Genomic DNA, 12,943 nt, shown 5'->3' on the forward strand with positions numbered 1-12,943 from the left:
GCTTTCATGGCAAACCAGTAATATATGTCGGTAGTTGGTATTACAGATTAGTTAAAATCACATCTAGGAAAAAGCCATCACTAGAATTCTGACCATAAAATGATGATTTATTTTCTTAATTTATGATAACTCTCACAGACTTTCTACTCAGTATAGAAGTATGGCAATCTACAATGGAGCAGAACTACACTCAGAACATCTTGGTCTTTTGAAATATTAGCTTGCCTCTACCCTTTAACTCTCTCAGGATGCTACTTATATTCATACACATTTATATTTCAGTTGGACATAATATTTTTCAGTGTTAGACTATGATATACTTTTAGGGCAGAAAATACTCTGCCTTTTTGCTGTCGATATTGTCCTGCTCACTGTCAGAGTTTGTTTATGTATTCATTGCCTCCAGCATTTAGCACAGTGCCCTGTCCAATGTAAGTACTCAGGAAGGATTTGTTGAATTGAATTGAATGGCCTATTTTTATACCTTAATTTTTCTCTAAATAATCTCAGGTGGTTGTTTGGTGGCTGAAATATATCTATCTGACATACAAAGAAGCCTAGATTCTCATCAATTATGCAGAATTAGGCCATCAGATGGTGCTACCTGGCCATTCAACACATTGTTGTGTCATTTAAGTCCTGTGGACTCTTAGTGACCCCATTTGGGGGTTTTTTGGGGGAAAGATACTGGAGCAGTTTGCCAATCCTTTCACTAGCTCATTTACAGACAAACAAACTGAAGCAAACAGGGTTAAGTGACTTCCTTAAAATCACATAGCTACTAAGTGTTTGACGTGGGATTTAAACTATAGCTCTGGTGCTATATCTACTTACCTACCCTACTTAACACATTAATAATAGACTAGACCTGGATAAGTGGGAATCTTGTAAAAAGAACAATATTCAAAGGTAGAAAGGGGTGCTGCATAGAACAAAACAGATAGGTCATAGGGTTTATAGATCATATTGAATAGATATGTCAGAAAACTGATAAAACAGTAGAGTGCTTGACAAATTCAGGAAGAGCTGAATTCAAATTCTGTTTCAGATCCTTACTGGCTGCCACACTGGGCAAGCCACTTAATCTTTCTTAGCCTTAGTTTTTCATCTGAAAATGGGATTAATAATAATAGAATTACTAGTAGTAAAAGTAGTAGTAGTAAAAGCAGTTGTAGTAATCATCATTGTAGTAGTTCTAAGGCAAGTTAGATGTCTCTCGGGTATGATAGTGAGGAGAGAGGGAAGAGCAGGAAATTATGAAGGGATCTATTATTCTATTGCTCACTGTCACTTTAAAAAATTTAAAGCAGAACTTAGCTTATACCCTAATAATACTCAGTATCTTTTGAACATTAAATTGAGATTATTGTGGATAGGTGACCTAAACTCCAAAATGCATATTAGGTTACAAATATATATTATCATGAGAATTCTGTATATTGGAAAAAGATTCAGATTCAGAAAGTTTAACCCTTTCACTTACTATTGTAAGTTACTATTAGACAAGTAATATACCCTTTCTTAAACTTCTTATAAAATTAGATTTTTACAAGTCAATAGTATGTATGTCTAAATGCATATATAAGAAAATTAATATATACCCACTTATAATGTTCTAGAAAATCACAACAATTTAATAATTTTCTATTGATTTCCAGATCACTTTAAAATCTCTGTTTTCTGCCCATTTCTGTAGTTCTCACTGGGCTCTGCCACTTACTTGGGGGCATGACCTTGAACAGACAAATTTCATTTCTTTGAGCATCCATTTCCTCCATTATAGAGTATCATAAACATTCCTGTACTATCTACTTCACAGGAGTGTTGAAAGGATCAAATTAGACAATGTGCATAAAATATTTTAAAAACATAAACTAGTAGGTAATTATTACCACATGTATTACTTTCAGAGATCATTGAGTTTGACTCTCTAATTAACCAAAGTTAATAGAGGAATCAGCCTCTAATCTGTGGGTGGTAGGAAAGGAACAAAGCAGGCTAGAGACAGGAGAGTCAGAAATCAAACTGAAGTTAATTTCAAAGTATGGAAAAAGGTTTGGAAACAAGGACATGTGCCAGAGCTCTGCCTCTAATGGGAGGAACTCATTTTAGTGAGGTAAACTCTTAATATCCATACCCAGGATTTCATACCTACAGCCCTGAAAATGAAGGGTAACAGCAAAATGTGACAAGTTTGATCCTAGCAGGGGTTCATGACCAGAAACAATTCTGTAATTTTACTATGGCTGATATGATCCAGAGAGTGAGCACAAAGGCTTGAAGTTATGCTAAACTCAGTGCACAGCCTGCTTACTGGACCTTAGCTCTGGAAAACAGGGTGTCTTCTAATATCTTGACAATTTCAAATTTAACAAAATAATTTCATAACTGCCTGTGTTTCTTTCTGAACTTCCTTATTATCTTTTCTGTGTAATTTTTTAACTGACTCAGATACTTTTTCTTTCTTGGATTTTTTTTTCGTATCACTATCACACAGTTTCGTTTAGTGGGGATTGAAATGTACATTTTGGGGTAAAAAACTATTATTTCAGTGTTTAAAATTTTAAGATTGTATATGCTTTGTATATCATTTGTTCTGACTCTTCTGAGAGAAAAAAAAATTCCTACCTTAATTTAAAAAATCATTCTGTTCAGAATAATCCAAAGATATAGAACTTCACATCAAACTACAATGTTCTCTCCTTGCAGATGAGTTTTGGAAACTGTAAAGTTATTGACTAATAAATAACGAGATTGAAGATAACACTTCTGGATAATGCCAATGCAATAGTCAAGTTGGCACATGAATTTTAATATCCCTACATCATTTAATTTCTAAAAATAAATCCCATCTGCTTTTTGATAATTTTGATTTTTAAAAAAGCTTTCTGATATTATTGCATTAAGTCAGATTTTTCAATATTCTTTGAGAGAAATATATTATTATGCATAAAACAAAATGACACTGAATAAAGACAAAATCATTATACTTTATTGTACTTCTATATGATTCTGGGTTTTTCATTTTCCTTTGTAGTGGGTTTGCATTCGTGTGTGTGTGTGTGTGTGTGTGTGTGTGTGTGTGTATGTGTTGTACCATAATTTATATGAAATTATAATTGAGGTAAAGAGATCATTTGAAAAAGGAAAAAGAATCCACATGTGCAAAAAATATTTATAGCAGCTCTTTTTGTTGCTGGAGAGAATTAGTGATTGAGTAAATTGCCATCAATTAAGGAATGGCTGAACAAGTTATAGTCTATAAATGTAATGAAATACTATTATGCAATAAATGATGAGCAAGCATATTTCAAAAAAATCTATAAAGACTTAAATGAACTGATGCTGAGTGAAGTGAGCAGAACCAGGAGAATATTGTATACAGTAATAGAAACATTGTGCTTTTTTAAAACTCTTCTCAACAAAAAGTGTTCCAAAATAATTACAAAAAGCTTATGATAGAAAGTGTTCTCTATCTCCAGAGAAACAATTATGGAGTCTGAATATATATTGAAGTGCAACTATTTTCATTTAAAATTTTTTTTGGCTTTTTGTAATGTCCGGGCTAGCTTTCTGGAGGTCCTCTGGATGGGCCTTAGTCTCAGCAGGATAGTCACCAGTAGGATGGATAGGAATAGAGTCTAAAGTCTTTATTATCTTCTTCACAATCTGTCTCCTTCACAATCTGTACCTGTCACAGTCTGACCCAGTCTTGATCTTATGGAAGAGTTCAGGAGGCAGGAGAGCCACCAGGAGGATGGTCAAAGATAGAATGTCTCATTTCTAGTCCTCTCAGCTTTTATATAACTTAATATAATTACATCACTACAGTACACTGAGCATGTGTCAATTGTAGAACCATTATATCACTATACTAAGTACTAAGTATATGTAAATTAGAGAACCATTATCTTATCACTGCTGTATCTTTGTTTCAAGTATACTACTCCAGAGTTCCTGCCCTATACAGCTTTTCCCTTTTGTTCTGTTGTTTTTTGTCTCATTTTACAACATGACTAATGTGGAAAAATTTTTACATGATTACACATATAGCACCTCTTTGAGATTACTTGATGTTTTAGGGAGAAGGGACAAAAAGTTTGAAACTCAGAATTGTATAAAAATTGAATGTTGAAAACAATTTTTACAAGTAATTAGGGGAAAAAATACAATTTACCAAAAGAAAATTATAGTTTAGGTGAAGGGTAATAGAATGTAAATCTTATTCTGTTCTAGGATCTTGATTTTAAAGATAATTGAGGAATGTCATAAATATAATTATGATCTCTACTTACTGAATAGTGAATATTATGCACTAGTATCCAATATCTTAGTTCTAATCACATTGAATTATGGCAGTTTGATAGAGGTATATGCAATTAGAAATAATGCTCAAAATGAGCCTTTCTCTCTTTGGGCAGGCAGCTAGCAAGTCCCCTTAAATAAATTATGAAAAAAAAAATCCAATTTTAAGTCTAAAGCAAACATATCACTTGCCATATCCATAGTACAAGGAGAGCAGAGTCATAGTCTTATTTACATATGTTGGAGCTTCTATTGGGGCAACTATTGATGAAATATGAAATATAAGATGATATACACACATAGTTGTGAGTTGCTTTTATTTTAACAAACTGAGAAATTAATCATGAGATTTTTGCTTAAGGCCATTTAAGCATTATTCAAAAGTTGACAAGTTAGAATGTTAATGGCAACAGAAACCCCTTATGGCTAAAAAGATTTTATTCATTCTCTTTTGGAGTTTTCACTTAGACTATTATGCATTACATCTTTGCAGAAATTCAGGAATAACACCCCTCCAAAAAAAACTTCATATGGTAATGATAAGTATATGTAAGGAAACTAGTACTCATGGTGATTCCTATTAAAAGAACTTTCATTTTAATATTTATTTGAAAGAGAAAATGTGTGTAATATATTTCTGTAATTAGTGAAAATCAAGTACAAATTTTTTTTCTATAAAGTTCCATGAAAAATTTCATTTTATGAATTAAAATCAGTTCCTATTCTATTAATAATATTTTCAATGATACCCTTGTGGAAGAAGGACCTCCCTCCAGAAAGAATCATACAGGATCATTTCTTAAATCATATGTAAACATATATTCGAAAAAAAAAAACTTCATGGCATATAATCACATGCTTTTCACTTTTGTATTTAAGATTACCTTATTAAATTTCCAGAGGTCAAAACAACCAATATTAACATGTTTTTGCAATTGTTAAAAAAAATTAGTAAAATCTTTCCCAATTCTAGCTTCACTTACAGCTTTACTTGTGAAAATGGGAAAACAAAGAAAATTAGATCTTCAAATATTACTTATGGTATATGAGAAGAATAATGAAATGATGATCTAAATTAACTAGTATTATTTAATTTTGAAAGTCATTTTGGATTTGATTAATATCAGTATATATGATATAACAATTTAACTTTAAATATATGTACAAATACATCTATATCTATATGTATGTATATTAATATTCAAGTGTTTTATACATATATGTGTAGAGAAGATAGATAATCTCTTTGGCAATACATTTATTTAACATTTAATATTACAGAGGAAATTAGCATGGCCTTTGATAAAGAATGACAGAAATGTTTTTGAAATATTCTATATTTTTGCTTCCTCTACAGAAAATGCATATGCATATTTATATATGTACACATTTAAATATAAAACATAAACACATGTATAATTTTAAAACTTGTAAATAAACATACACACATATATGTATATATTTTTTGCAAATTCATATTTATACATATACAAGATATGTGATCTACATTTAAATCTGTCTATATATTTTAAATTATATATATATATATATATATGACGAAGTATGCAACTGGAATGAACAAGCCAAGTAAAGAACAGTTGAATATTGTTGTTAATGACAACTAAGTTCAAAGTAATTTGGGGAGTTGAGTATAGCACAAGCCTCTGTGATCTTCAGAAATGCCTTTGTGCAGGAGCAGGCATTTGAATTACTCTGAAAAGCAATAAGAACTCTGAAACTTCTCATGCAGGGGCAATATCCTGACTAGAACTAGATTTTTCAGAAGACCTATTTTAAAGTTGTGGAAAGAACTGGATGCAATAAAGACTAGAATCAGGGGGGAAAATAGGACTTTATTTCAGTAGTCTAGAAAAATGTGTATGAAAGCCTCAGTTAAGGTGGCAGATATATGACTGAAAAGAAAAGGTCGGGATATAGAAGCAACAAGACTTGGTAACTAACTTGGTATTGTGTTTGGGGTGGGGGAGATGAGGAAAAATAAAATCAAATGTAACCCTGAGATTGTGAATCTTGATTACAAAAAGGATAGTGGTATACAAAATAGAAATAAAGTCATTAGGAAGAAGAGTAAGTGTGAGAAGATTATGACATAAATATTTTAGAACATATAGGGTTTTTTCCTTCTTTCCTAATCATCCTTGGAAATAGTCATAGTATGACATTTGCTGAGTAGAAGGTAGAGCCAGCTTAATAACTCTTTGGACATAGAAGAGAAAGAATCAATAGAGTATGTATAGAATAATTTTACATATATATGTATTTATGTCTGATGGTGACCATTTCTAAGATGAGAGGGAAGAAAACAGGAAAAAAAGAAAATTTTATACAGTATCATATATTTGTTGTATGTAATAGACTTACATTTTCATGTGCAATCTTTTTTTAAATTCTATTATTTTAAGAAACTGTTTTATGAATTTATAACAAAACAAAATTTAAGAAAAGAAAAAAAAGTCTATGGTGCAACTAAGGGAAGAATGATTAGCAGACAGTTCTTAATGTAAAGTTCATGAAAAAAAGAATTATATATATATAAATTTGGGAGTCATTTCAATGATAATCAAAAATCCCAATTCAAATTGAGCCCTCCTTTTTAAATTCTCCCTTCCCCCATATCTCTTTATCAGTAGCCAATCCTTCAATAGAATGAAACTGGATTCCAGAATTCTGGCAGATATTTCTCCCATTTCAATTTTAAAATTTATCAGTGTTTATCGGGTTTTATCAATTCTCCTCAATTTTTATCATTTCTACCTCAGCTTCTGAATCTGGAGAATTTACTATTAAGTGTCTCAACCATACCCAACATAATGCTATCTTCATTGTCATATTCCTATTCTTCAACCAGGTGCTCTAATTCTTTTCTAAGACCCAAGCTGTCGATTGGTGATTGTTCACATAAGTATCTGACCCAGGTCCATCACACCGCTACTCTCTGCTATGTTCATTTTATATTATTATTTGTGCTTATTTCTTTCCTGTTCCATCCTCCATTTCTTACTGTGAAAATAATAATAAAATCAGTGTATCAAATACATTCACAACTAAGTGAAATATAAACTAAATACAAAGTAATTTGGTGAATAGAATAAACTATTAGCAATTGTAGTGATTGAACAAGTTCATAGGAGGTAATACCTGAGTTACCTCCTTTTTTTTTTTTATTATAGCTTTTTATTTACAAGATATATGCATGGAATTTTTCAGCATTGACAATTGCAAAACCTTTTGTTCCAATTTTTCCCCTCCTTACCCTCACCCCTCCCCCAGATGGCAGGTAGACCAATACATGTTGTTGGTTTTTTAAAATATATTTTATTTTATTTTATAATAACTTTATATTGACAGAATCCATGCCAGGGTAATTTTTTTTACAACATTATTCCTTGAACTCGCTTCTGTTCCAATTTTTCCCCTCCCTCCCTCCACCCCCTCCCCTAGATGGCAAGCAGTACTATATATGTTAGATATTTGCAGTATATCCTAGATACAATATATGTTTGCAGAACCGAACAGTTCTCTTGTTGCACAGGGAGAATTGGATTCAGAAGGTAAAAATAACCCGGGAAGAAAAACAAAAATACAAAAGTTCACATTCATTTCCCAGTGTTCTTTCTTTGGGTGTAGTTGCTTCTGTCCATCATTTTTCAATTGAAACTGAGTTAGGTCTCTTTGTCAAAGAAATCAACTTCCATCAGAATACATCCTCATACAATATCGTTGTCGAAGTATATATGATCTCCTGGTTCCACTCATTTCACTTAGCATCAGTTCATGTAAGTCTCTCCAAGCCTCTCTGTACTCATCCTGCTGGTCATTTCTTACAGAACAATAATATTCCATAACATTCATATACCACAATTTACCCAGCCATTCTCCAATTGATGGACATCCTTTCATTTTCCAGCTTCTAGCCACTACAAACAGGGCTGCCACAAACATTTTGGCACATACAGTTCCCTTTCCCTTCTTTAGTATCTCTTTGGGGTATAAATCCAGAAGTAACACTGCTGGATCAAAGGGTATGCACAGTTTGATAACTTTTGGGGCATAATTCCAGATTGCTGAGCTACCTTCTAAGAATTCCAAAAAACTAACAACTATGGCAATGTGGCAATATCTTTATACATATGTCAATTGGTAACTCTACAACTATATTCAATTCATGACATTCTTCACCAAAACAATCCCTACTATTCTTTTCCATCTGTCTTCCTGTATTTTCCTCTGCCTTTAAGGACAAAGACCGTCTGGATGTTGGTGTTTTTATTTCTCTACTTAGTCCAGTACATAAGTATATAGGGAATGCATAATCAATGCTTTTTCATTCTGTCATTCACTGTGCCATGTTCTGTGAGAGATAGCATAAATTAAATAAAATACAGTCTTCTCTCTAAGAGCTCCCAGTGTAGTGGAGAAATAGGAAACACATACATGCACACACAGATAACCGCAATAAAAAATGATCTAAGTTAAGTGCATGAAAGCTAAGTCAAGTGCTATTTGAAGTCTAGATGAGGAAGAATTATTATTGACAAGATGATTAGGGGTAATTTCATATAAAAGTTATCATTTTGCTGAGATTTAGAAGATAAATAGAATTTCACCTGATGGAGTTAGGCCTTGAAAGGGTTGACATATAGATATGGGGAACAATACAAACAAACATATGGGATTAGTATAGCAGGGAATGTGGACAGGAGATGCCTGCAGTTTAGCTCATAACAAAAAGAATAATATAAATGAAACTTAGAAAGTTATGGAATAAGTGGGTCATAGGAACTCTGAATACTGTGCAAACATTTGGATTTTTAGTGAACAATGGGGAGCTATAAAGTGTTGAAGTGATATGATTTTATCTAAGCTTTTGAAAAAAATAATCTTGTAGCAAAGTGAACAGTGATTTGAAAAGATCTGGGAATTATGTCATCAAGAAAACTAGTTGAGACCATTATAGTAAATATGAAATGAGGCACTGGTCAGAGTTGTGGTACTAGGAATCGAAAAAAGAAGCTGTAAGTGAAAGTACTATGCTTCCAGGATTGAGAAAGTGTAACTATAAGGATTTAAATGACTGGATTTAAAGATACAAGGTGAGAAGGAATAAATAAGGATATTTTAATACAAACTCTGGGGCTTGTGCTCCTAATATCTACTCAGATTAGGACACTGGTCCCAAAGAGTTCCCATTTATGTATTTGTGTTCATATTAATTAGTGAGCTAATATTCAATAGCTTTCAGAAATGAATACTTACTAAGGTATATAGTAAAAATAAGTTAATATAAATATAAGTAAAAATAATTGGCACAAAATATCCTTACCAAACTGAGGGGACACTCTCTTATAGAGAAAGTCTGAGGGGAAGCGGATTTAAGGGTAGGGGACAAAATATGGCAAAAGAGACAATTCTTTTCATTCAGTCTCAATATTCTTTTAATGAAGTATCATTTCATTTTATCCACTTGTTTTTATTCCTTCCAAAATGATCAAGAACTCTTCACACCTAACCTATGATTGTTTCAATGGAAGTCTTTTTACTTAATATAAGTATTTAGACTATCATTTTAGTTGCTTCAGCTGGAGTGGAGGTGAAAAGTGATTTGTTTTAATTGATTAGCTAGGTAAATCATGGTATCACAGAAGTTGAGAAGTGAAGGTTTAGGTGAAAGATAAGAAACTTGGTTTGGGACATGATGAATCTGAAGTAGTGAGATATCTAGGTAGAAATGGGAGATGTCCTACAGGCAGATGTATTCATTATCAATATTCATTATTTAAGGTATCATATTTCATCTTCTTTATCTAGTAGAATGGGTAATTTATTCCTATTCCAATCAAGTATTCATTTCTTAGTTTTAATAAGTATTCAGTTGCAAGCTTTTGATGTTTTCTTGTTTAACTCTATAGTGAAATTGCGACTGAGATGGGGAAACTTTCCTAAAATCCACCAACTACTGACTTCTTGGGAATGGACTTTTTGAACTCCAGAATACTGGAATAAAGAATAAGACGCTAGATCAAGAAATGTAAAGTTCTAAATTCATCTTCCAACTTGAGGCCCTATGAATTTTCCAAAGTTAGGCATGTTCATTCCTTCACTTCTGCTTAGAAAGATTGGAATCTGCTGTTTGGAGCTCTGGTTTCAGCTGGCATTAGAGAGGCAGTTTGGGTCACTCATTTATTGAGAGGATCCTTTCATAGACTGGACAGTGATTGGTGATGCTTCTGTCCTTACTTCCCTGATTTTGAGTAGCAAAATATATGATTCTAGTAATACAGCAACTCTAAAGGCACTCCAAATAGTAACTATCAGAGTCTGATAGGGAGAATTAAAAAAACCTAAATGCTTAATTCTGAAATTTCTAGATGTTATCAAGATATTCTGAATTCAACATCTCTTGACTTAGCTTCTTTTCCTTTTTTTACTCTCAATTCTCTCCAAACAGTCCCAAATATCATATTTCCCTGATAGAAGTGACTGGTTTGGAGGAAAATATTTTTATCTCTATATTGATTCTGATGCAGGATTGAATTAATTGAAATATTACTTCTGTATTCTTTTCACAAGAATGCTATACTTAAAAATGTTATTTAGTATTAATGATATATTTACTATTTTGTCTAAGGATAAATTATTTAAATAGATAATTTCGTTATTTATAGTCATTGGAATTCTTTTTCAAGGTTATATAATTTAAACTGCAGGGGTCCTCAAACTACTGCCTGTGGGCCAGATGCAATCCCCCTCACCCAGGGCTATGAAGTTTATTTAAAGGCCCACAAAATAAAGTTTTTGTTTTTACTATAGTCCGGCCCTCCAACAGTCTGAGGGACAGTGAACTGGCCCCCTACTTAAAAAGTTTGAGGACCCCTGTAAAGGATTAAAAAATTTAAAGGATTAATGACCTTTCATTGCTTAATCTCAAACTATTTTTCCAATCCAATTAGCTTATCAGTACACATTACTCACAGTAGATGAGCTGAATCTAAAATTGAATAAAAGAAACAAAGTGCGCTAGATTATTTTTGGGAAATAATGCAGTGCTAGTTGTGTATCCTTTAAAATATAGTAGTATCCTTTAAAATATATTCTCCAAATCAATTAGAATGTTGTGAATATTGAAAAAACTCAATTTCAGTTGAATAAAAATTTCCGGTTACACAGTGGAAAATGGAAAGACAGTTAGGGAGTTTTCATAGTTTAAAGCATGTTAATAATCATGCTTTACAGATGAAATGGTATAGAAATCTTCATCCAGGATGTATGACTGGAAAAAGAGATAAATGGCATTTGTAGATAATAATATTTAATATTTATATTTTGGTTTCATAAACTACCCTCCTTACATTATCTTACTTGAGATATGTGTGTATGTGTGTTTGTGTGTATGTATGTATGTGTATGTGTATAAAAGAGGTGAGAGGAGGAACCAGCCATGAAACTCATATTACCTGTTTATTCTAAACAAAATATTCTATTTATACTAATATTAAAATCACTGGAGATTTATAATTAAAACTCAAAAATTACAAGAATAATGGAGTAAATCTTGATGTAATTAGACCAAAGTTTGGATGGATATTGAATTTAGACTTAAGGGAATTGAATGATTTTTAATTGTTTATCCTCACCATAAAGTGTTGATTTTTTTTTTTTTTTGAGGAGGTGAGGTTTACAGGATGTATTCTAAGTGGAAATGGCTTTGTTATATTTAATAGGATTAAATGATAGGAAAGTTGCTTTAGAAGTCAACTTTATATGTATCATTGCATGTGAATAGAAATTTGAAGTAAAAATTTCAAATCAAATTATTTAAGAACATGTTCAACTAAAAGGTTTAAATAAAAACTTGCTGTTATTTAGTATAATAAATCACTTGCACATGCTATCTTTCCCCTTGAGCTGTATTGAACAATCCATCTATTTCCAATGGACCATTATAGGAAAGAAACAAGTGTAGTTATGTGTCAGGAGGTCTCAATTTCTCCACCTCCAACTGAGTGTTGTTGTCATGGAAACCATCAGAGTTTTTCTGTCTAATGACTTTAGATATATTGTCTTCTATAAATGATTCATCATTAGAGATTAGAATGGTGAAATTTATCACTATCACTGTGGAGTAAGAAGGAAAGATAGTAGTATTTCATTAATGTTGTCTAACTTAAAAAGAAATTTACATTTTTAGTGTGTTTATTAGTATGCTGTCATCTGCTGCTATTGCAAGGTCAGGTTTCCTTTTAAAATCTCAACTTTAGGCATGGTGACCAAAGAGGTCTTATTAAATGGTTACTTATTTGAAAATGCCAATTAATATCATATGCCTAGTCATAGAAATTACTTACCTACTTCAAGTACTCCAAAAAGCTTCTGTTTATTCAATTATCATTTTTTTAAGTCTCTCTTTTGTTTGTTTAGTAAATTTTGGTGATGGTGACTCATATCTGGCATAGAAGATACAAAATGTTGTTCCTTAATTCCAAGAATACATTTAGACATAAATAAAAGTTTGAGAGGAAAAAAAATGGCCATCTTAATTATTTCTGTCTTTTTATTTAATACAACTTTCTGAACTTTGTTGAAAAATCAGAATGGAAGTTTTAGTGATCCTCTATAG

General features: G+C 31.9%; 1 protein-coding gene and 1 non-coding gene across 2 annotated transcripts in view; both read left to right on the plus strand.

Annotated features, from left to right (window-relative positions):
* The window catches only part of DMD (dystrophin), a 2,219,276-nt gene that overhangs the window by 1,371,732 nt on the left and 834,601 nt on the right, over positions 1 to 12,943 (plus strand). The window lies entirely within an intron of this gene.
* On the plus strand, positions 5,546 to 5,649 carry LOC127558477 (U6 spliceosomal RNA). The gene has a single exon (XR_007952858.1). It is a non-coding gene; the product is annotated as a U6 spliceosomal RNA (small nuclear RNA).

The sequence above is a fragment of the Antechinus flavipes genome, chromosome 3, assembly GCF_016432865.1.
Source record: "Antechinus flavipes isolate AdamAnt ecotype Samford, QLD, Australia chromosome 3, AdamAnt_v2, whole genome shotgun sequence".
NCBI lineage: Eukaryota > Metazoa > Chordata > Mammalia > Dasyuromorphia > Dasyuridae > Antechinus > Antechinus flavipes.